The following is a 26,042-nucleotide window of genomic DNA, read 5'->3' on the forward strand; positions in this document are numbered from 1 at the left end:
AGTTGGATCATCTATGTATATTTTTTTCTTTGACATTTTTGATATAATATAAAGGTGTTCAATTACAGAAAACACAATATCCAATACCTTTACATATCAGCACTTAAATGTGCGTAAGATTGCTCATGACTGTTCTTAGAATTCTTTCTTAGCTAAGAACAAATCCAAGATAATAAAACATTGGTGAATGTCAGAATCTTCTTAAAAAACAAATCTGTGGATCTGTAGGTTTTAAGAACAAATTCTTCTTAAGAGCGGTCGGTGAAATGAGGCCCATTGTTTCCTTTTTTAAAATCTCTAAATGTGGCAATGATTTTTCACATCCACGTTTCTGTTCGCATAGACTCAAGACTGTATAGAAAAAGGGGTCATAACCACAGTTACATTTCCTAGCGTCTATGATGACATTTTTTTGCACATTGGTCATCGCTATAATGGACTGTGACAGTTCTTCCAAACACTGTCAACCATTACCATCCAGAAAATAATCCTTGAATTTGGTGACTCTGCTGTGGCTCTGCTTTCACTGTGAAAGAGTGTGCTGTCAGCTGACCAAAGTTTCAGACCTGCCAAGTTCATCTGAGTGGTCTGAAGCAGTTGATCAACGATGATTGGTCCTTGTGCTCCCTTCTACATTGCATAGCAAATGACTTGCGATCAAGCTTAAGTTAGGCCTAACTTCAAAATCAATCAAAAATCAGCACATTGCATATCTAGTTAAGCGTGCAGTTCTTTACATCATCTATTGGGCTGTGAAAATGACACTTATTCATAAAATGTGATGTTGAAGAAGACTTTAAACTACCAATTTAGACCATACATTTGTGATAACTGCGGTAACAAACTTACTGAGAATCAGGTTTAATTGGTTCAACCAGACTTCTTTTTGCAACCAGTGCAGGCACCCCCTGCTGGTCCTCATGGAGAATGCAGGGTTAAGTCACTTTATCACACAGCCAATGGCTCCAGTTGAGGTTAAAAGCTAATATTCCAAGAATCAGATTATTATTTTTTTTTTACTAAATTTGAAATATTTGCAAAATAGTCAAGTGATACTATTACACTCTAAAGGCCTGATTAACATAAGTGGTTTCTATGTCATTATCCAGTGTAAGTACAGAGCAAGGCTTAATGCATATAAATGCATACTTAAAGGTCTTATTGCAGATCAGCAGTTATTGTTATATTTTTCCTTCCATCAACAAAATAACATTCAGACAGATTAACAAACATCTTTAAGATCACCTGCAATAAAACTGTATCATATTTTGGGGAGTGTACTGGGTTAAATTTGGTCTTTTGTTGATACATTTTCCACAGAGGTCTTTCCCCTGACCCGTTCTGATGTGGCAGGGTTATCTAAGACACTAATAGGATTAGACAGAGTGGCCCTCTAAATGTTTCATGTTCGATTCCTTAGTGTTTTACCCAACAACACACAGATCCACACACATCACCAACCCTCCAGCTCACCCTTGACCTCTTCCTGCTTGATTGTCCAGACAAAAGCTGAGATCAAGCCATCGGACTGTCCTGATAACTGACACGAAGAACAAAAACACATGCCACTTCTGAATAAAAAATATCATAATCCCTCAGGGTGGGGTGGTGGGGGGTTTCAAGGCCACCAAGACTGCTATTCACAGCATTTAGAGACACAGAGAGACCTCCGGGAAAGACATTGTGAGGTGTTGGTATGAGACCTGGTATGACACCCCTGGGAAGAATGGTGATTAGTAACCAAGAGGATTGACTACACTCAAGAGTTGTTGTTACCATCTGGTAATACACGTGGAAATTTACACATGGCATTGACTTTTGCTTTTTAAATTCTACTGATGATAGTGTGCAAGTATGTTGCATTTCATCCACTGTAGTTTGGGTTGTTTATAACTAAGATTTTAAAATGAAATTGGGTGGTTTTTTGTATATTTTTAGAGCACACGGTTGGTCTGTGTGACACAATTTAAGAACCCCAAATTAAATATTTTCCCATGTTGCAGAATTGCCAAGACACACTCAGAATATAGAACTTATGTTTCAGGTTATCTGACCAGAAAGTATGCTCGGAGAAGCATCTTCAAAAAAATTATACTCCTTGGGGTAACCAAGTTCAGCTTTACTGCTGGACAGCTCGCTGTAGCCATAGTTTTAGCATCCTGTACTGAGCCAAAGTCCCACTGACATGCATGACATGGCTGCCTTTTTAAGTGTTGGTGTCTCTATGAACACAGCCAAAGTCTATATCTTTATCCACATCTTCACCATGTTGATTGGTATAGATAAAGTAAGCAAGGGCAAATGGTTATCTGAACTAATTAGCTGATAGGAAATCTAGCTCTCCCAACTAATCTGTGCATTCAGTGCTCACAGTGTTTTCACTGTGTCTAAGGCCTCAGACTGGCCCCTAATTGATCCTAACAAGTTCAGATTACGAACCTCATTTCATCTTTCTCATTAAATCTTTTACAGATAGTAGTTATAAGCGGTTGTTACATGTGTAGATCTTGATCCGCGTTTTAATTGTCACTTCTATGTTCTTGTTTACTTGTGATTGTCTTTGTTGATTGGGCTTTGTAAAACGTTTAGGAAAAACAGATTTTGATGGTTGCAAATTGTTTGAACCCTATGTTGAAAACAGTTTAAAGACAATGTATCAAATATTGATATTATGATTTTTTTATGTTGAATTTGATGATAGCAACACCTTTAAAAAATATGGCATATGAACAAAAGAAACACTGAAAAAGTTGTGTAATGGTAAATAAAAAAAATTAAAAAAAAAGCTTTTGGGAAAATTTCCAGACTATAAGGTTAATTTGTTACAGGTTAGTAACATGACTGGCTATAAAAGGGCATTCCAGGGGCTGTGTCTTTCAGAAATAAAAATGGGAAACCAATACTACATGGCCTTTAATCTGGGCTCTCACCTGGTACTGCATTAAAAACAGACATGACTCTGCCGTGGTAATCACTGCATGGGGTCAAGATCAATTCCAAAAAAACATTGTCTGTGAACACAGTTCGACCCTGCAATCACAAATGCAGGTTAAAATTACACAATGCACAAAAATAAAAAACATAGATAAACATGATTCAGAAACGCCGGCAACTTCTCTGGGCCCGAGCCCGTTTAAGAAAGACTGGAGGCAAAGTGAAAACTGTCCTGTGGTCTCACAGATCAAAATATGACATTCTTTCTGGATATCAAGGACACCTCATCTTATGCTCTCAGAGGAGAGAGACCACCCGGCTTGTTGCAAGCACACAGTTCAAAAGCCAGCATCTGGTAAGGCAACATTAATGTTGAACTAAATATATAGGTTTATAATGTCCCAGCTTGTTTGGAATTTGGTTGTATTTTAGTTTTAGTTAAGACTCATAAGTTACTGAAGTGGTATCTTTGATTAACAAATATTTTGAGTTTTTGACATTTCCACTCTTCACTTCTACGTCAGTTGGCATTAACAGCATTAGTTTTTCTTTCATACAAAGATGGAAGCCTGAAGAGCTCTTTCAAAAAGTTTCTCACATAGACGGATGTGATAAGTGATGAATCAATAATGTTTGATTATCTGGACAAGATCAGGCAGTAAAGTCATGAGTGACGTGGTAAAATGCAATTGTTCTACATTCATGAAGAGATGATACATGTAATTATCTTAACAGCATGGGCCTCATAAAGCTCTATACACTCTACTCCCCCATTTCTTCTACATTTGCATCTCCAAGATTACATCACCAGACTGGGCTTGTGTCCTGTGGCAGTGTACTTTATCACATACCTTGATAAACTGACAGTTTAATGGCAGTTTGTTAAAGCTAGGTTGCAAGATTTGGAATGTGCAGGTATGGCTGCAGCGTGTTGCTGAAACACAATCGTCAGGTTTAGGCACTACCCTATGGTTATAGTACCAGGTTGCTGGCAGGATAAGTATTTTTGATTTTCATGAAACCTAATCAAACAGTTGTGTTTTGAAATGGGTTTAGGTACCTATCTTAGGGCCAAGAAGTGGATCCAAATTGGAATCTTTGATTGAAACTCGTCATAGGCATAGATCTAATCCCCACCACTGTAGTACACTATACATTCTACAAAAACTTTTCTCACTAATCTTTGTCAATAACATGCATCTTGGCTGATCTAGCTATGGTATTTTCACCCCTCTTGATTCACTGATGCTCTCATCCACTGCTAAGCCATACTTTCTTTGGTGCTGATGCCATCATGGCTCAAGCCCATGCACCCCAGTACAGCCATTCAGCCAACCATTCAACCCTGGGCGTCACCAGGGCCCCTGCATACTCCGTAGCCCTGATAAGATTAATGCAATGGATGGAGCAGGTGTCTGCCAAAATTCCATTCCTATTTAAACCTCCAGGCCCATACCAGCAAACCTAATCCTATTACACCTAATTGAGTGAAGTCGACAGTCTTTTTCAGTTAAACTAAGTTCACGCACTAATAGGATTCAAAAGGGAGCAAAAAAAAGTACAATGTCTAGAGAGTAGTAGTGTTAGTGTGTGTGGCTGGGGAAGTGGACGGTGTGTATCAGGGACTTTGTGTTGGGACTGGTAGGGGCTTCCTGCTGGGTTTGGGGAACTGTGCTTAAGGAAGAGGGAGGGAGTGGGCTGGAGGTCTCCCCAGAGGCTAGATAAGCTCATCGGGGGGAACAAGAACAAGATAATTTGTATTCACGAACCCCTAGAGTGTTTGTGTGCACGTGTGTGTGTGTATATGTGTGTGTGTGTGTGTGTGTGTGTGTGTGTGTGTGTGTGTGTGTGTTTGAAGTCCATGTGTACTAAACTGTGTGATGTTTGAAGGAATCCATCGTCACATTTAAATGAGTGGACATGAATGCAGAACAGTCTCAGATCTTCACTGTCAAGTTTCAGTAAACAGTAACAGAAGAATGTTATGCAAACTGGCAGGGAAAATGAAAGACTGATGTTGTTCAAAAGAGTTCATGAAATTAATCTTAATCTTGAGATTTAGTATTTTCACAGTGAGCCGAATTATTATTATTTTTTTAAAGTTATATTTTTGGGGCTTTTTGCCTTTATTCGAGGCAATAAGAGGGGCCGGTGGAAAAGGGCCATAAGAGACTCACCCCCCTACCCCACCCATAAGCTCTCTCTTCAAACAGGGAAACTTCATGCTGTGAGGGACATGTGTGAAAAAGAAGCTTTAGAAAATTGCAGCGGCATAGCTCCCGAAAGTTTTCAGAAAATTTCAGGGTTCCACGTGTGAAAGAAGTGCATGCTAGCCAAGTGTATGGCAGATGGTTGTCCACTAGAAGTCTACTTCTACTCAAGATTTCTGCCGGTTAAAGGAAAGTTTTCCTTAGCCACTGTTGCCAAGTATTTGCTCATTGTTGGATTTATATTGGGTCTGTGTAAATACGGCATAATTTGTTGTGTCATGTAGCCATAAAAATAACAATTGACTTTAGGATCTGAATGTCAACAGATTGTCTTTGTAGTGTCAGAATACATATATATTTTAATACACTCCATTAACTAAAGAAAGCATGCTTTTACAAAGAAATCTTAACCGTTGGACTTTATATTAACAGGAACAAGCACAAACTATACTTGTGAAAAGTTCTGTAGCAAGTTTGTGTATTTTCAGCCTCACCAACACGCACACAAAATCTAAGTCATAGGATGAAGAGCTTCCTGGTGAGAAAGGGACTAAAAGATGTGATCTACAGTGATTCGTCCTCAAGCTAAAAACAAATGAGAAACACAAGGCTTGTGATTCAAAACACAAAAAGCTGGTCACCTCATTGAATCCTTGTTTCTGGCTTGTGGCAACGACACGATCTTAGCAGGACCCTTTGTTAACATCTCACCCCCCTTTGTTCCCTGCTGAAAGACAAGATCAGCAGTCATGATAGGCAAAGCTTCACAAACTCCCACACGCACACACACACACACAAAAACCAAATTACCAAAGTCAGATGGGGACACAGTGTTTAGCCAGTGGCGTCAGGGACTCAGACGTGGCCTGAGGACCTAACCTTTCAAGGCTGCCCATGGCCAGAGGTACGACAAGGGACTCCCTTTGAAGAAGACCCGTCCAAAAGGACTTGAGAGACGAAAGGTTAGCTCAGGCTTTCAGTGATCTTACACGGCCTTCAGGGGCAAACAGGCAACAAAGGCGCTGAAGGAATAGCTAACTTCTTCCTCAGAGTAATAAAACACATGTAATATGGGTCCTTAAAGTAACCGTGTTAACAGATTAATAATGGTTTTATGACATGATACTCATAGCAGCGTTACTTTTGACTCCTGGTTTTAGTTTGTTTTAGCCTCAGGCTTTTGGGAAAAAGTAGATCAGGAACATTTAGGCCATTATACAGAAATAAATTTCAGGCTAATTTTAACTGCTGAATACTACATTTGGGTGTATGTTTTGAAGTGTATGTAAATGTCTTCTGTAGCTAAAGCTTTTGACATATTTGATGTCACTAACTGTAACTTAAGGCCTAAAATTAAACAGTATTTTTCAGTTTATCTCACTGATTAATTAAAATTTCACCTTAACAGAGTTGATTCAAGCCAAAAAAACGCATTCATTATTTTGTATCATATTTTTTTGCAGTCAAATGAACAGTGGTGCAGTGCTCCTCAGAGTGCTAAACGATAGGCTGCACTGCATTTCAACAAGCTGCTTTTTTTCCAGATTCAATGAAATGAAAAGCTTTAAGTCCAGCCTGATAGTAATCATAATTCAATTATCAACAATCATAGAAATCACAGAGACTGTATGCCCAAGACAGATAAAGGACTGAGAAATACGGCCAATTGTCTTCAATTCCTGGAAACCACTCAGAGTCATCTCTCCAGACATTTAATGTAAAGAATCACTAAACAATAGCACAGCTGTCTGCTTCATATGTATTACAAATCTTTAAATTACATACATAAAAAATCACCTTAAAGTAACTCTCCTTAGTATTAAAAGGTTACATTTAAGTCCTACATTGAATAATTGAAAATAAACTGAAAATACAATCAAATCATTTACATTGTCCTTAAAGGACCCATGTGTAGGATTTACTGCATTAAGCACTGAGTTTGAAAAACCTTAAATGGCCCTCAAACAGCTAGTGTGTGGTTTGTCCATGAGGGGCTACTGTAGAAAATGTCGGTGTGCTCTAGATAAAGTTCCTTTTAATGTGTAACTTATGATTCTCACTTTAAGAGGGCTCAACTATAGACTGTATAAATAATGGACGTAGTATCCGTGACGTCACCCATCTGTTCCTGAGCGCTGTTTTGAAGCAAATCGACGGCGGCAGCCATATTGGAAATGCGGAACTCAACCAGGCATAGTGTGACGTAAAGGGGCGGAATTTGAGCCTCCTAGCCAACAGCTATGTGTTCCCGTCCGGGAGTCAAGTCAGTCATGTCCTTATTTGGGCAAAAATTCGTAATCTTAATATCTTCTGAACCTTCGCATTAGAAAAAAATTCACCCTCCATACAGTGTGTGCTGATAGAGAGATTAGTTACGTAGAGCCAAGCCATTTTTGAACCAGGCTGTAAACATGTTTATTAATGCTGCAAAGATCGTCGTTTTTGAATGGGTGTCTATGTGGTTTCCGGTGTTTCTGCAGCCAGCCTCAAGCGGATTCTCAATGAACTGCAGTTTATAACACTTCCACATGGGCTTCATAGTTTGAGACCGGAGGTTGCCGATTGGGCTCAACTTAATCTCACTGGATTTGAATTCCATGTTTTACAGATTGCTCTCAACTTAAAAATAAATGTACAAAGTAGCCAGCTCAACATCTGTACAGCACAAGGCCTTCATAGGGTTAGCCAAAATTAATACTAAACAACATGTTCTAAGTTGCTTCAAATGTTATTACATCAGTCTGAGGCAAAAAACTAAAACTTTTTAATAAAAAATAAAATATATATATATAAATCAAATCAATGCATTTTATTTGCATTTTTTACAGTGTTGTATACTACTGCATCTACTTTAGGAAACCTTTCCAGACAGTCTAGATTTTTGGATAAAACCATCCCCATTCACGGTTCAGATGAAGGGAACTATAAACTGCCTGACAGATAAATTAACCATTATAGCCTGTCTATTCTGCTAATTGGGTTAAAAGTTGGGTTGCCTTCATAGACATATCCTAATCTGATTACACATCCCCTTTTCTTCTGATAACCCAAGCAAAATCGGCATTGCCTTTGTTTCCTGTTATTTTAAGTCATCCCGTGTAAATGTCAAATTGTTTTTCCACTGAGGCAGATTGTACAGCGCGTTCTTTCCATAGAAATTAAAGGAGATAAAAATCAGAAACAAGAAGAATAGGTACAGTATATCCCTAAATTAAAAGGCCAAATGTTCTATACCCTTCATGCACTCCTATATAAAACAAAAGAGCAATATATCAATAAAATCTTTGAGTGATACAATTAACAATAGTACTTCTTCTTCACCCTAAACTGAGAAATGCGTTTCCAATGGCCGGTTAAAAGTGGCTCAGACTGTGAAAAATCCAGAGGCACAAACTCTTTCAGCAGTTATGGGAACTTTGGAAACAAGACTTCATTCAGTTTCAAGAGTAATGTTTAGAGGGAGGGGTTTAGCCCATTTTTAAAGGCAACTCAACACTGGATCTGAGTCAGATCAGGAGGTTAAAAATACAATTTTTATGCCTAATTCTTATGCACTAAATATAAAGTGACAGCCAGCTTCCGTAAGCCAGGCTGTGACCTGAAAATATGGAGAACCGCTTGCCTTACTTGTGCCTTACTGTTTCTAAGCTAACCAGTTTTAGGTTGCAGTTTTATATTTAGTGTCTATACATAAAAGTTGTATTTATCTTATCATCTAATTTTCAAACATTACTGTGTCTACTAACACGCAGATCTTTTCATAAGTTTGAAACGATACCTGATGAAAAGTCAGCTGAAGCACATCTCTGATCTCTTGCACTAGCTCTAGGTCAAAAGAAAGGGTGCAAAGTTCACACTGCACCACATTTAAACTATAGTTTGTAACTTAAGTTGTTTCATTGTTTGGTTGCACCATGCAGACAAAAGACTTGTCTTAACTAGTAGAGCATAACTTCCAAACTCAACCAAAGTATTCTTGTAGAAATGATGTTTTCACTCCTTTGGCCAATCAGTGAAAAGCACTTTTCTCAATGAGGTGTTTGTTTATGAGCTGACTTTCATGCCTGATTGTCTCCAAACAGGTTAATGACTGAAAACAACTGCCATTAATTCATGTTTATTGACTAACAGCAACGTACAGGTGTTGAAATATGAAAAAGCACTATAATAAGGGGTAAAATAATAATGATAATGAGTGCTGAAACAACAACATATGTTAATTTAGCAGCAGTCTTTAATTGTGCAAAAAGATAAAATGAGCTTTGCTCCGATGATGTTGCCGACACAAACCCCACCTATAGCAGGTGTTTTACGAAGGACTTCACGCCTACCCAGAGCTCGGTGTAGAAAGTTGTAACTTATGCTTGAGCTGGAACTAGCTCAGCTGCTGCAACCCCTAAGACGTTAGGAGCAGGGGCGTTTCCAGAACTTTTTGACTGGGGTGGCCCAACTGAGGCTTTCACATAGGCAGGGGTGGCCAGTGCATTTACAAATAAATAACATTTACCCATTCTGTCTTCACAACCTACTCTCATTAAAGTATTAAACAGTTTTTATATTCCTTTTGATTTAAAAAAAAAAATGACAGAGTGGCATAAATCTTCTAAGCTTAACTCTTTAAGGTCTTACAAAAGAGCTTTTTTCAAAGTCACATTTGAGGGCACTAATAAAGAAATCTACCATCAACCTTTTAACTCATCCCAAATTATAGACTGTACTGGTTAGGAGAGTGTAAACTCAGCCCATAGTTAGAAATTAGGTTCAAGCTAGGCAACGTTTGAACTCATGCATAGCTAGTGCAACCCAGTCCTACTGTTCATACACACATGTAAGGGTTTAAGTCCTCAGCAGTCTGATACTATCCTTTATTAGTAAATTATTTCAAACAGCAGTATTTCATATTAGCTTAATCGGGAAAACGTGAGTGAGTTGTGAGACTATAAAAATTATCAAAGAATAGGACTGTTGAGTGAAATGGGGATTCATATCCCAAAGAAGTGATCTGAGGTCTGTAATAATCCACTCAGATGTAATTTAACCTGATTAGGCCCTAACTGTCCTTAGTCCACCCGAGAAGCAAAGACCCAGCCAAAATACTATTTGTTTATGTGAGTGCGTTAAGAGATTCCACTGATGGAGACCAAACTATGAAATGTCAGGAGGGAGGGGAAAAAAGAGAGACAGCTTAGTACACTGATAGAACAGAGAGAGGGAGGGGGAAAAAAAATCAAAGAATTGGAATAATTGGCATAATTCAAGGTGGCTGGGCACAGTCAGGGGGAGTGTCAGCGTTGGGCGAATCTTTTGCCATCCTCAAAGAGAGACTGTCTGCACAATTAGCCACACGAACTCTGACCCCGCTCAGAATAATTAATGAATAACAGAGGGGATAAAGACAAAAGGCGCAGAGCGGTCTGGTTGAGTGGCGAGCGAGGGTAATACATCAAAGAATGCCGTTAATTGGCCCTGTGGCTTTCATTCTTTGCCCTATTTCTTTCAATTCATTGACTCAAAATAATGGGTTCAGGTTCATTATCAACAGGTCGTAAGCCCTGGGAGTGCCAAAATTCAACAGGAGAGTCAGGGGTGTGTGTGTGTGCGTGTGTGTGAGTGAGTGTGTGGGTATGCTTGCTGGTGCATGTGTACAAAAATGTGTGTGCAATGGCTTAGCTTATGCCTGGCCCCCCCAAAGTCCTGACGACATCAGTTCCACAAAGGGGAAACTAGGAATTGTGTAGTTAAGTTCAGAAAGAGAGCAACAGGTCGCAAGATTTTTTGAAGTGCTGCAAGAGCATTTTTTGTTCTGGGTGTTTGTGAATGCTACAAGTGCCATCACGATGCTGGAATATAACTGGTACGGACAGGTAAGAGAAACCACCACACCGTCTTTCATTGGGATGATGCTCGTAGAAGTAGATTATGCTAATCTCTGCTGATGCTGTAAGTGTCTACCCGGGCCTTCAGAGCTCAAGTCATTTGCAGTATACTGAAGTTTGGGTGTATAATGTGGACAACATTAAGATGATGGAAATAAATTGAATCCAGATCAAATTATATTCAATTATATCAGATATCAAACTTGACTTCCATTATGTTAAATCTAATTTTTCAGTCTGCATCCCTGAGATAAAGAGTGCCGTTGTTTCAGACAGCTGTTAAAAGCACTATGACGACTTTGTTACATGTGACAATAAAGTGAAAGATGCACCCACGCAAAATGTAGGGCTTCAGAGTGTGGACTGAAAGGGCATTACACTGAATCAGATTTACAGTGATGTTATGATAATTCAATCCTCAAATCTCTTCTGGAGCTATAACAGTAAAGCAAACAGGATCAAATCAAAGGATTGTAATACAAATCTGACATGAGTGCAACTCGATTAAAGTATAGTGAAGGCAATAAGACAGATGACGTAAGAAGCAGAGACACAAAAACAGTAGTTATCACGATACTACTCTTATGGAACCAATACTAAAAAATTGAACAAAAAAAATGTACTGATATTGTACTAATTGGTTGTAACATTTATGGACTGAAATTGCGCAAATGTTTTACTAAAAATATGTCAATTTGTTTTAGCTTCATTTGAATGTAAGTGTTTATATTAGGTAGTGTTTTGTTGTATACGAAGGACAGTGAGAGTATGATGATTTTAAGCAGTGAAATGTCATTATGGTTCTATGGCATAAAAATGCTAAATTGTTGTAAATTCAGATCCAACTGGGCAACAAGGTATTATTTGAATATTTTGGCTTGTCCATGCCGTTCTTTCAAACTTGGTATCTCAAGAAAATACATCTAGAATTTCTTCAAATTTGTTACAAGCATCTACTCAGGTTCAAGAATGAGTTGATTTGGTTTTGGTGGTCAAAGGTCAGAGGTCAAAGTAACTGTGACCACGCCCAAAGGATGAACCTATCACTCCTTATTTTTTTTTTGTTCTTTTTTTTTGTCCCCAAAAACCTCGAGAACACAACACCTTTTGAAAGTTCAATTAAATATATTCAAATTTGGCATGAAGGCTCACTTGGACTCAAGCGTGAACTGATTCTATCTTGGTGTTCAAAGGTCAGAGGTCAACCTTACTAAAATATGTTTTCTACCATGAAATCGAAAATTGCTATGCTTCATATAGGACACATTCTCACACTTATTCCCAGTCAAATAAAATGCTCATTCTTTGTTTTCCTGCCTGCTTGTTTGTCCCTAATATTCTCATGAATACAATATCTCAGGAATTTCTTGATTTAATATATTTAAATTTGACATAAAAGTTCACTTGGATTGAAGCATGATCTGATTGGATTTTGGTGGTCAAAGGTTTAAGTTGCTGTGTAGTCACATCAATCCTATTGTTTAGAAAACTGACTATCAGTCCTCCGTGGATGTCAACTCCGAGCACAAACAACAAGCTTTTGGACAAAACAAAACAGACTAAACTATTAGGAACAACATTAAATATGTCTGCCAATATTGACACAGACAATACATAATGTTTATAATAGCATGGGGAAGTGTTCAGGAGCAGATTAATGTATTTAAAGCGCATTATAAAGTCATTGTGAACCCTCCGATCCTCCTTCCTGGTGTCATCTACCCAAGTTGTATTTCCATCTACCTTAGATTCTTCTCTTCCAACATTAGAGTGTCTGTTTAGTTCTGTGAATGTCTCCTGATCTGTCTGAAAGTAAATGTGCAGTTTTGGAGCGAAAACCTCAGGTCATGTGAAATTACTCCCACTCACGTACAGAATCAAACACACCATGAAAGAGCGAGGGGGGGAGCAGGAGAGGTTTGGTGGCTAACTCAATCACCGTAACTTTGTCTGCTCCCCACACGTGATTTTGTGAGAAATACCTCACTGCTTGTTACACGCTGAAATCTGTCTGCCATCTTCACAGCACAGTCTTTTCACTCTCCCGGTCCTTTAATTGCCACACGAAAGGTTTCTCATACCTGGGTGAGCCATGTCAAGCAATTAATACCCTTAAACAGGCCTTTTAAGTGAGTCTTTTGGTCTCTGGGGCTCCCCATTGTGATGAAACGACTGGTGTCGTCTCACGTTAGCCTCACACAGGTGCCTTCTCTGCCGGCACATCAGATCATTTCCATAACACGGATTGAGAGAGAGACTGATAAAGATAAATAGATCGAGGAATAAGGATTGAGATACTGAAAGAGGCAGAGAGAGAAAAAGTCAGGGGATGAATAAAGATGATTTGCTTTGGTGGAGCTTGCTTTAGGTCTTGTCTGGATGCACTTCTGACCTCTGGATGGCTCAGAGAGCTAAAAGCACACAAATGAAGGGTGTTAATGCAGACTGTGATAACTCCTCTCACAATCTGCAACAGCTCAAATGCATTTAGAATCAAAGGCTCTTCACGTTTAAAGCTCCTGTGAGGAATTTTTAGCTGGTTATGAAACAGACCCAAGGTAATACTGGTGCCTCTATTTGACCTACAAAGGAAATGATACCATTAGCTAGAAGACTGGTTATTTCCTGACAGCACTTTTTAATATCTGTAAACTCTGTCACCAGGCAGGTGTCAGACGAGGCGTTCAAAGACACCCTGTTAAAGCAACCTGATATACTTACATTTTTAACAGCCAAAAGTCACAAATATTGGTGACTGGATTATAAAAGACAGCAGAACATTTTTGGTCCAAATACAAAACTTAGATGTGTAGAAGATCAATTGGGCTCAAAACCAGTAGGAGCTGAAATTTCTTCACAGACCTTTAAACACAGAAATGCTGTTTAGGCAAACCTATGCACATTTTAGATTTATTTCAAACCTTTCAGACAGCTTACATGTCACTTCTTCTACTAATTCATTTTGAATAATATACCTCTTCTTCTGCAGAGTTGACCAGCTGTACTTTTAAATCTCCTACTGGGTGTCTTGTTCATGGATGCTCCAAGATCTGAGATTTCAGTGCATTTAATTGAATTAAGAACATCTAACAGACATTAAACTTCAGTTTTTATTTTGTATTTTAAAAAGCTACATGGATTTTTTAACACAGTTTCTGCATAGTTGTGTTGATCTGTAACATGCTTAAATGAACCGAAACCAGCGGCTGTGTAGAAGGTAGGAAATCGATCTAAAATCTTATGATATGCTTGAGAAAACGGTCCACTGTATAAAGCTTGTATGTAATAGGCTGAAACATGCGCAGCCATGAGCAAGCGCCTTTAATCCCTTCCACATTTGCATGCAGTTTGAATTGTGCCACTCAAACAGTGTGATGAAAGTGATCAGACATGATTATTAATAATGGAATCATGACAAAGTTTCACAGTCATTTGGAGTGCATTGATGAGATCTGTCATTGTGAAAACTTCACAGGCAGCAGGGAAAAAAAATAGCAAAGCTACATTCGTTGTAGTTCATGCATTCATTCTCAACACATAAGTGGAATCAATGCAACGCATGCTTGGACATGGGCACTGGTGGGAGCAGAGGAGAGGGAGCAGTATACAGAGATCTTCAGTTGGGTTTAGTCAAATACATCGACTCTTGATGAGCCTCACAGGAGCTTTACGTTAGAATAAGGGGGAGATGCAGTTAGACTTGGAAAAACACAAGTTACTCCTTGAAGCAGAATTATTTGAATTTTAAAACGACATGTACGGGTTACTTCTTTAAAAGATAAATATAATTGGCATGTGACTGAAGCAGAAGCTTACACTGGTACTTGGATATTAGGCTTTATCATGCCTGAGATCTGAAGTCCTGATTGCAGAATTACACCAAAGCTGCAGGTTTAGTGGACTGACGTTGTTAAAATCACATTTGTAAAGCTTGGGAAGTGCCAGATTGGAGTTGTTTGGTGTTGGTGTTTAGTTCTGAGCCATATTTAGTCAGAAGTTGCTGGCATGAGCATCAGAGAGAGCATGTGGTTGGAGGACTTGGCAGGACTGATAGTAACTCTGGACCACTTTTTGAACTGGCAGTGACTAAATGATGGAGAAATATAAATTGAACTCAGGCTCAGCTTATTAGTCAATTTATCCAAGACTGGCAATTTGAGTGATAAGAGAGGGCAAATGGTGGAGTAGCATGATCCAATAAAAGAACCGGAAAACAAATTTTGAGAAATTCATATTGATTAAACCAAACAAGAAAGCAGATTTATGTGCTTGATATTGCACTGATTTGGGCCCTGTGGAGGTGCGCTTGTACTTTGTAGGTGGAGATTAGTCACTATGTGTAAAGAGAGCTTTGATTTTCTTCTATTTATAGTAAAAGTTTGGAGAAATGCTTGACAATAACTTCTCTTCACAGTTCAAGCAACTACTTGAGATCTTTGTTGTGTGTTGTATGACCTGGATGCAGGTCGGTTACAAAAAAAAGGAGGGGAACTGCGTGTTATAAAACCTGAGATCTTCTGGCGTTCACCTCTCATCCTCTTCGCTTTTATTCTTCTCTTCATGCTTTGCTGCCTCTCTTCGTCTCACAAACCTACTCGTTCAAACGGTCGGGGCACAAAGATAACCGAACAAACGGCTCTTTGTCCGCAGAACAAACCATACATTATTATTTCTGGCAAGGTCAGACTTGATTTAATTTTCTGCTTAGTTCTCATTAAACAGCTATTGCATTATTTAATTTCCCACAATCAAGTTAAAGGGGGGCAGGGGCTGATAGAGCTCCACCAAAAAGCTTTTGAACAGTGGCTTGCAAACACAGGCTTTGCAAATGCACTTTTTGTTGGTTACAGGGAGTAACATCCTCCTTTTTCATGCCGTGTTAAGCTTCAAAGATCAGCAGCTGCACTGAAATATTTCAGATTATGAACTCCACTGTGTTATGTTGCCAGAAGGCTGTATTTAGTTGAATCTTGATAAATGTTGAGCGTTTGTTGTCCTTCAAGTTTGCAAAAAAGTACTACAGAAAATATCTACGCAAATTGATCGTTTTTGAGTCCCTTTTGTACTTTGATGATTCCTACAGAACTACAATAAATAAAAACAAAGAAACACACACAGCATTAAACATTCAAATTACTAATCAACTGTGTGAAATACTTGATTCTGATTGGTCAACTATGGCAATAGCTAACTCAAAGTACTTCTGTAAATGCTAAGAGTTTTAGGCCTGTAGCTTAGCGGGGTACTAGGCTACCTTAGTTAGCATTGTTGACTACAGAAAAGCTCAGAAAGGCTGAAAAAGCTCAATAATAATTTTGACTAATTAATCATATTTGAAAATTGCTCTCACTACCACTATTGGACATTTCTTCAGAAATTCCTACAGACTGAGTTGTGGTCAAATAGCGAACACTTAAGGTCGGCCGAGACTCAGTGTTGGTCATCTCTCACTCAGAAGGTTGATTCAGATTCAGATTCAGATTCAGACAACTTATTGATCCCAAGAAGGGCAATTCATTTATAGCTTACCATACAACAACCATACCACATTTAACATCTACAACACATCCATCATATATGCATGCGACAAGTAACAAGTCAAGCACCGGGTCTGTATATGGGACTAGAGGGTCTGTGGAGGACAGCATAAGTTAATGTAATAAATAAATAACAGTAAAATACGACAATGAATAAAGACAATATAATCTCTTGTCATACCAATGTTATTTAAAATGACTAGAAAGACTGCCATCTGAGTTTAAAAGCCTGATAGCAGACGGGATAAAAGACTTTGAATACCGATTAGTTCTCCTCACTGGTGCATAAAAATGGCGCGCTGAAGGCATCAGCACAAACTCGGTACAAAGGACATGTAAGGGCTGGTAAGGGTTGGCGGATCAATCCCAATGCTGAAGTGTCCTTGGGCAAACACTTAGCCCTAAAACTGGCTCCAGTAGCTGTGCCAGCAGTGTCTGAATGGTATTGATTAATACTGATGGGTGCTTCATATAGCAGCCTTTGTCATCAGTAGGGATGGGAAATAATAAGATTTTATTGGTACCAATGCCATATTGATTCTGCTTATTGATCTTCATTGATTCCCTTATCAATTCCTGTGTATTTTCCATCTTGCAGGCTTTGTGATTATATTGAGCAATAGAATGACAAAGAGTCAAAAGCCAATGCTTTCGCAAGGACTCTTTTCCTGTTTCAACCGTAACTACTGTTGCGATTGACAACCACTGATGAATCTGGCCGATAGTCACCAGATAACAGGGTCCCTATGTTAACCACTCATGATAGTTAATGCCGTGCTGCGTCGACAAATGTTTCAGCATGTTGCTCGTGTTTCCACCATTGGTAGATATCACACAGCCACGGACATTGCACGTTGCGCTGTTAGCGTCTTTAAGCATAAAATGAATCCAAACTTTGGACCACTTCTGTCTCCTATCCACCATGATTACTTCCTGGACTCCTTGGTTGATGTTCATGCTGTCTGCCTCTTGTGATGCGTGACGTCATTTTGAGAAAGCGCTAAATAAAATACAGTCCATTTAAGTTATTCTAAAATGTAATAAGAATATCATCAAAATCTGCTGAGGGCAATTTTTCTCAAATGGCATCCGCTGAACAACTGCACTGAAGACAGGCAAAACAAACTGACACGGTACAAGCATCCCATATTAGCATTTTCTTATTAAGGTTTTTAGACTATTATATCCATGCTGTCTGCTCAAGTTTGGACAACTCCCCCCAGTTTAATTTATCTACTGAGTCAGGAAGAAGTTTTAGTTTCAGTTCAAATGCTACTTACACTCCAGCATGAGACTCATACAAGTTTAAGATGGAAACCTAAAACCTACAACATCCCCGCTGAGGACAGCAAACAAAGATCACTTTATCCATGGCCTAAATCACAGGTCAAAGTGAATTAGATTTTCTGCTAAGTTCTCATTAACTCTTGCATTATTTCATTTCACCCAATCACATTAAAGTAGAGGGAGTGATCAATATACTGTAAGCCGTCTCGTATATTGAGTAATGTTCTTTGCTGCAGACTAGACAGTCTCCTCAGGTCATATTGTCTTCCATTTTTATCATTTCTTGTTGAATATGCATCAAAAAGGTTGCAAAGGAAACTGTCTTGGAAACACTTTTAACATGCACAGGTTTACTTATTTATAAATACTCACAAATTTGACGACATATACCGTCATAATAAAGCTAGCAACATGACATATAGTCATTTTGATGAATTTCAGGTCAGAACAAACAGGGTTTTTGTTTTGCTTTTTAAAATATGAGTTTATTGAAGTAAAATTTGAGTGCATTTTATTTTGATGGTTTTAAGAAAAAGGCATAATTGCTCTGACTAATACCAACATGAAGCTCAAACACTGTAGCGACATTTCACACACTAAAATGAATTATTCTTAGTGTTTGTTACATGGATGACAAACACTATAGTGACTCAATACTCTGCGACTTCATTCCATGTTTTTTTAAGTGTGTAGGGTTTGATGGCGCCACCAAGAATAGTCATTTGACCTCTGACCTACGTGTCGTCTGATTTTTTTCTGTTTTCTTCTTTTAAGATCATTGTTAGGGTTTTTTTTTTGCCTTTATTAGATTGGACAGCTTGAGAGAGACAGGAAATGTGGGTAGAGAGTGGGGGAATGACTTGCATCAAATCATGTTGAGACTTGGACATGATCCTGGGACCATAGCCTTTTGTACATGGAGCGCCTGCTCTACCAACTGAGCCAAACTGGCGCCCCACTTTTTTATGTGTTTTAAAAGCTCCTGTGAGGGGCTTTCATTTTGTTTTTATTTTGGCGCCCCCTGTGCTTCCTGTGAACAGTCAAATGTATCCCTCTTTGAAGAAAATCTAAAATGAAATCTATTTCTGCAGCATTAATCACTTTGTCCAACATCAACCACGCAGCAGCATTATTAATATTTATATAAGAACAGTCAATCTTGGGACTGATGATCTCATTTGCTTTTCTGTGTCGTAAAGAGGCATCACTATCAATTTCAGTCTGTTTCATTATCTGCTATAAACTCATCATGGGATCTTTGAGTACTTTGTAGTAGTTCTTGTGTTACATGCAACACAAAGTGTCCAGAGATCAGTTTTCTATTTTTTGATGCTGTTCGATACCTTTTTTTTAGTGTTGTCTATGACTTTTAATGTGAGTTATCTGAAATAAAGATTCTAAAAACAAAGGAAGCTCGGATCACATACAGATCATTTTTTTGGTTAATGTAGACATTGAAGGTATTGCAGATGTACATTAGAAAACACAACATGTGGAAATAGATCAAGTGAACCAGTTAAACCTTCACAGCCTTTGTCTGGACTACACAGTGAGTGTATATTCTACAGGGCTCTGTAGTATGAAAGCATCAGATAGTTGGGGTACAATAACTCAAAGTCCATAAGCCTCTTTTTGCAGTGTAACATGGAGTTCTCTTTCTACACCCGAAGCATTTTGTCTTTATGCTGCCGCCCAGGCTTGAAAGGCCTTTACTTTGTAGAGCTGGGACTGTCTCGCAATCAATCATGTGCATAATTTTAATAAGACTTCATCTTCGTAGTTACAGCTGGAGCCCACCGGGGCTCCTTTTCACTGTCTGCCAAAGTGAGAGATTAAAGTTGTCTACAGTACAGCTCTCTGACATCATTCAGAAAGGCAACGCTAAGCACCGGTCTATCCTGTTCAAGCTCACTGGACAGTGAGGGTCAAGGCTGATGTGCCCCTTTCAGGACTAGAACTACTACACAGCAGTTTACCCACAATCCTCTGCCCGGTATTGCTTATAGCAGCTCTGTGGTATAGGCTTGGACTTTCCTTTAAATGGTTAAGTTTACTTCCTTCTCTCCTTTCCTTATTTACTTGTATCTGGCACTTAATAGCATCTAGTGCTGCTACAAATATACCCTCAGACTGCCTCTCATACCCATAGACTGTAAATAAAATGGACAGTGTTGCTCTGCCTTTTCCCATTGAACTGTTTTGAAGCCAAAGAACCCCATCAGAAAAAAGAGGCCTTGAACACAAAACAGTCTAACTACATATCACCACAGCATACGGATGTGTGAAACATTCGTACGACGTGTATTTATTTTTTAAAGTTTGACTGCAGCCCCATTCAAATGAATGGGGGAGACAGAGTTTTTGACCTATACTGCAGCCAGCCACCATGGGAGCAGTTTTTGTGGAAGCCTCACTTCCAGCCGAGCGAGCTGCACCCCTGCTCAGACACCATTTGTTCTACTGCAAAAAGCCAATGCACTTACAGTGCGGATGTTAGCTGTTGCTAGCTAGCAATGAACACAGACTCTGACTGATCTCAGACTCACCAGAAACTCTTTATTTTATAAAGATAATCCTTTAAGATTGATAAAAAGCACTTTTTTAAAGCTTGGTTTGAACAAATTTGCAGAAAGCATAAGGCAATATCAGGTAAGTTTTAATTAACTTGTATCCCCAACTCCAATATTCCTAATGACTTTTATGCCATCATGCCAAGTGTTGAGTTCATGTGATTTATCTAAAAACATGATTAAAGATGATCTTTTTATAACCCAGGACTTTCGGGGCTTCTCAGAATTTTTTTAATTATTCCTAAAAACTAAACCAGAGCCCTAAGGTGCTGTCCATACTTTAGCATGATGTCTTGAAGCAAGCTAATATGTTACCATTTGATCTAATTAGCTATTGAAAGGCTACTTAAAGATGGGGTTTAGTAAATGTTATCTATTGATTTTAACTCAGTTTGATGTTAGATAGATAGATAGATAGATAGATAGATAGATAGATAGATAGATAGATAGATAGATAGATAGATAGATAGATAGATAGATAGATAGATAGATAGATAGATAGATAGGAATTTTATTAATCCTTTGGGAAGGTTCCCTCAGGAAATTCAGATTCCAGCAGCAGGTAACACCAAAGGACCAGAAAACAGCAGGCAGATACACAAAATAAAAATCACAGGTTATATACACACAATGACTGCATGCAAACTTTTAGTTGATTTAATGAAGCCTTGTAAAAAATAGACACATTTTTTGAAGCATGGTAAAACATGATGATAGCTAGCTCTAATTTTTCATCTGTTATCTGCCTCTTAAAAAATCCTGGTGACTTTTGTGCTGTTATGGTCCTATCAGAATATAATGTTGTGTTGAAAACACAAAAGTAAACTAGCTGTCTAGTACATACCACAATACATGTTAAGACAACAGTATTTCACTGAGTCATCTTGAACAAAAAAATGCCAGCTCATTTAAAATGTAAGTCTGAATTTGTGCTCAATCATGATGTCACAGATGATGCTAACAGGATTTGATTCAATCTAAACCATCTTTGGTGGTGTACTGTACAAGTAGTTCCATTAGCCAATTTGACAACAGGACATTTAGCAGTAAGAAGCTAAAGCTAACATTTAATTAGTGTTTACGTACTGTATATAGGTTTGAGTTCAAAGTAGTTTGTGTGCATCGCATGTGTGTAGACGGTCTACGTTCTCTCAGGTGTTCCAGTGAACAGGCTCCTCTTCGCTGCTCACACAAAATAATGGGCTCTAACTGATTTAGGAGCAAAAATTGTTTTATTCTATTTCAACTAATTTCATCTCCTGTGCACTGACGGTGAGGACAGGCTGTACTGCATCCTACTCCCTCTCCCTCTCTCTCCCACTGTCTCCCTCTGCTTTTTTAGGTCTGTCAGTTGACTGAAACTGCCGTAATTTAATGTTTGTTAGTCAAATTTGGAGAAAATTTCAAGTCCACAATCAGATTAAAATACTTAAGACAGTGCACTTAGCATGGTAAAAAAGCATGAAGCACTAAAAAGGACCTGACATACGTGTTTTTAGACCCTTTTCTTAAGTACCCCTTAATGGATCCTCCAACATGTAACACTAACAATGTAATATTAAATTATTATTGTTTACTACAACTCACGGTCATTACCAACCAAAATCACACCATGTCAACCTGTCACTACTGAATCATTTTTAATACTCCCTGTAATTACTGCTATTTAATCTAAATTCCATTTGTAACATTGTATGTGTATGTGTATGTGTATGTGTATATGTCTAAATTCTATTTTATCTTTATTTATCTATTCTTACTTTTACTTATTTTATTTTATTTTACTTATTGAAACTTCTTCTTGATTGTACTTATGTCTGGGTTGCTGTAATAACTGAATTTCCCCCTCGGGGGATCAATAAAGTAATATCTTATCTTATCTTAAAATGATCTTATCTGATAAAATAATAACAACACATGTGATAATATTGTCACCTATACATTCAAAACCTTTGTAAAAACATAAAATTCCATCTTTAATTTTTTTAAATGTCTTGTGGTGTAAAACTTAGGTTATTTTGAATTACTGTAATTAAAATATCAAACACAGGAAAATATTCCTCATTAAGTAAAATGAGTGGTTTAGTGGTTGAACATGTACAAGGAACTCTCCATATCACAATCACTTTAGGGGCTGAGCTCCTTCCAAAAGTCTGATCCTAAAACCGTTGCTTGATCTTTTGTTTTCAAGCAGCAAAAACACACTCTTGTATGCATGTCGCCTTTACAGCACTGCTAGTTGAGAACAGTAATGCATACAAATCCCAGCAAAGCAACTACTTTAACAAAGTGGTTTCAAAATACAAGTTAATTACTTTTGTTTACAATCAAAGCTCCATTGGGCAGCTGAATCCAGTTCCTTCTTATTCTAAGTATAAATTTTAATTATTTTTTGTTCCGCTGTCGAGGCAGACCATTTTCATAAATTCAATATTTCATCAAGGTAACACACTCGCACATATTTTCCCGTGTAATCCAGTTAAAATGGCTGTAATATTTAATTCATATGAGAATCATTAAAAGTGCAGTGGTGCTGTGTCCATTATGCATTCCTTTTCTAGCAGGATAAAACAGTCCTCAGATGTGGGAGCCGCACTTTGAAGTGTTGTCTCAGAAGCGGGCCAACTCTTACAGGAAGTCCCTGATGTTTAAAACATGCCGTGCAGAGGGGACTAACAAAGGTGAACACTTGTGGCTTTGCCTCGAGATGAGCCAAAAATGGCCAGCCAGGAATTTGGCTAGACCTGCTAGACTTGCGTGCACAAGATGGACATGAAATAAACTAAAGGCAGACAAATATACACGTGGGTGATGTTGCTGCTGCAAGAACACAAAACACAACAGTGGTGTGCATGCATCAACAGATACATGGAATCTAGCACTCCAAGAAAGAGACAACTCAGATAAAGACCAGTGAAAAAATGTGTCATGTTGACCCTGAATTAGCTGCAAAATGATTTAGACACAACAGCATAAGTAATGCTAATGCATCCTCACCCAGCTGACTGAGTCTGTACAAGCCATTAATCAGTCTGTTTATAATGAGAGCTCCTTTTGCACAAAGAACTGTATCAAGTCTGGTATTCTCTCTTTAATGAAATCATCCAGCATAAACACATGTGGGACTAATTTGCAATTTAACAGCCTAGAGGAGATATTAGCTTGTTGTGCATTACAGTGTTGGAATTATTCTTTAAAAAATAAACCAGTACTGACTTGTTTTAACTGAATCATTGTGATACGATTTGGCTTATTGAATTCAAAGACCTGATGAGTTCATTACAGTCCATCCAATAATTCTTTATGAAATTAATGTGTGCAGTAATCAGCATAGATTTTAGCCATCAGGATACAACTGTGATCATCTTCTTTTCTTCAGATATCAAATCCCAGAGTTTGGATTTCACTGTGCGCTCAAAATCAGGGAGTAAGTTAGAGAACATGGGCTAAATAAATCACATCAAGGAGGATAATGTGAGAAACGATAAAATCAGTGTTCTGTGATACAAGCTGCTAACATTTCTGAAGGTTCACATTGTGCATGTTGTTTTTAGACATTTATTTTACAGGGACAGATTAAAATCAGTAATAATATAAGAGGCCGGGCATTGGTGGCCTAGCGGTCTAAGCGCCCCACATACAGAGGCTACAGACCTCATTACAGAGGTCGCCGGCTCGATTCCCGGCCGGTCAACCATTTCCTGCATGTCTTCCCCCGCTCCCTACTCCCCACATTTCCTGTCTCTCTTCAGCTGTCAAGAAAAATAATACAAGAGGTAAACATCGCCAAGTGAGCCAAACTGCTGAAATTTGTGCTATTTATAGCACTTGCTCTGACAAAAAAACATCCAACTAGCTTAATTTGTTTTGCTAACCTTGGTAGGACTTCAAAGTTGGATCCACTTTTCCTGTATTTAATTGTTTTTTGGCAGATGCTTAAACTCGTTTTCTCTTTTTTGTAAAGTTTGGGACTACAGGGAGGATTTGCTTTTACCCCTTAGTTTTGCTGTGTACATAATTTCTCTGAGAGAAAGATCTGTGAAAAAAAAAACTGAATAGACACAGTGTTCAGTGTTACAATTTTTAGCTGTGTAGCTAACATTTCTACAGTAAGCACTGTTTCATCCTTATCTATTTATCCAGTTATTCAGCAGAGACAGAGCAAAAATGATGAACACTGGCATGAAAGCAGATGATGTAAACATGGCAAAAACAGCAAAAATGCTCTGGAGCCTCTTGTTATGTAGCATAAAAGAAGTTAAAGAGTCTTTGTTTTAATAAAAAAAACACCTCAGCTACCTTATCTGTTTTTCTAACACTGGAAGGACTTCAGATGTAGATCCAGGTTTTCCTTTATTTAATCTGTTTTGCCATCTAATTCAGGCTGTTGTTTTTATTTTTGGAAAAGTTAAGACTGCATGAAGGGTTAGCTATGACCTGCTTAAGTTTATCTGTGTCCAGAATTCCTCTAAGAGAAGTACTAACCAGTGACAAATCAGGGAATCAGCTTAGTGTTACAATTGTTAGCTATGAGCTCTTACACGGCGCACTTTCAAGGCTAGATATTATATTCCACCTCTGATCCTCCCTCAAAGGTAGTGACAGAGGCAGACTGGAGGGAAGACAGTGGCTAAGTTTAGTGTCAAAGACAGCGGGGCAATACAGCGCTGTTTGTGTGCGTGTCCAAGTATATGTACATGTGGCGATCACAGTGTGTGCACGAACATTTCCACAATGCATACCAATAAGATACCGTTGTGGGGTGTAATGTTTAAGTGCAAGGTAGTAGTGATGCAGAACTCTGTTGCAGGATTGCAATGTGTACAAGGCTACTGATAAGGGTAACCTTGTACACCCTGGTTTGACCAGGACCGTCCTGAGTCCTAACAAATATCTATAAAACACTAATAAGTCCTGGTTTTGAAGAATCCCAGTCCTGGTTTTGAAATACCAAAACAATGCACCATTTTTGCAACACTGATTTGTCTATATGCACCAACCAGTGTCATTGCCAAGGCTGTTGCTGTTTTAATCAATAGAAAAATCATCCCTAATGCACTGCGAGTCAAAGTTCAACATTGATTTGTCTGTGCATGTTTCAGTGAATATTGGTTGTTGCTTAGCTAGCCCAACTTCTCATTCTGAAAGGACCTGCTGCGTCAGGTAGGCTAGTGGTCATGCTGAAAAGGAAGTCAGTGTTTTCCAAAGAGCTCAAAAGTGTGTTAGGGTTTCTTTTGAAAAGTACCAGGCAAACACATTGTCAATTTTCAATGGCCCACAGTGGAAATGCTGTCAAACAAAGGTGTATTAAAACAAGCAAACACAAACGGTGGGTACAGGCTGGAAGTGAGGTTTGTACAAGTTGTATTAATTTGTCGATTTATATCGTTGGTAACCCTGGTTGGATTGTAATATTGGATCCACTTCTCTGCATTTCATTGTTGATTAGGTATCCGGTAAAGCTGTGTTCTGTTTTGCACTTTAAAACACTTTAAAACATTTGCCTTAGAGGATAGGATTAAATTAATGTGTTAGCCTTAACATAAAAGCCTTTCTTTGTTTTGCTAACCCTGGTAAATCTTCTTTTCCTGAATTTAAAGGGTTTTTGGAATCTGCTGTTAATTTATC

At 38.4% G+C, this 26,042-nt stretch overlaps 1 protein-coding gene across 1 annotated transcript in view; it reads left to right on the plus strand.

The window, feature by feature from the left end:
• tfec (transcription factor EC) overlaps positions 1–26,042 on the plus strand; it is a 55,967-nt gene that overhangs the window by 15,480 nt on the left and 14,445 nt on the right. The gene's annotated exons all lie outside the window — the stretch shown is intronic.

Source organism: Notolabrus celidotus, chromosome 21 (genome assembly GCF_009762535.1).
Source record: "Notolabrus celidotus isolate fNotCel1 chromosome 21, fNotCel1.pri, whole genome shotgun sequence".
NCBI classification, from domain to species: Eukaryota; Metazoa; Chordata; class Actinopteri; order Labriformes; family Labridae; genus Notolabrus; species Notolabrus celidotus.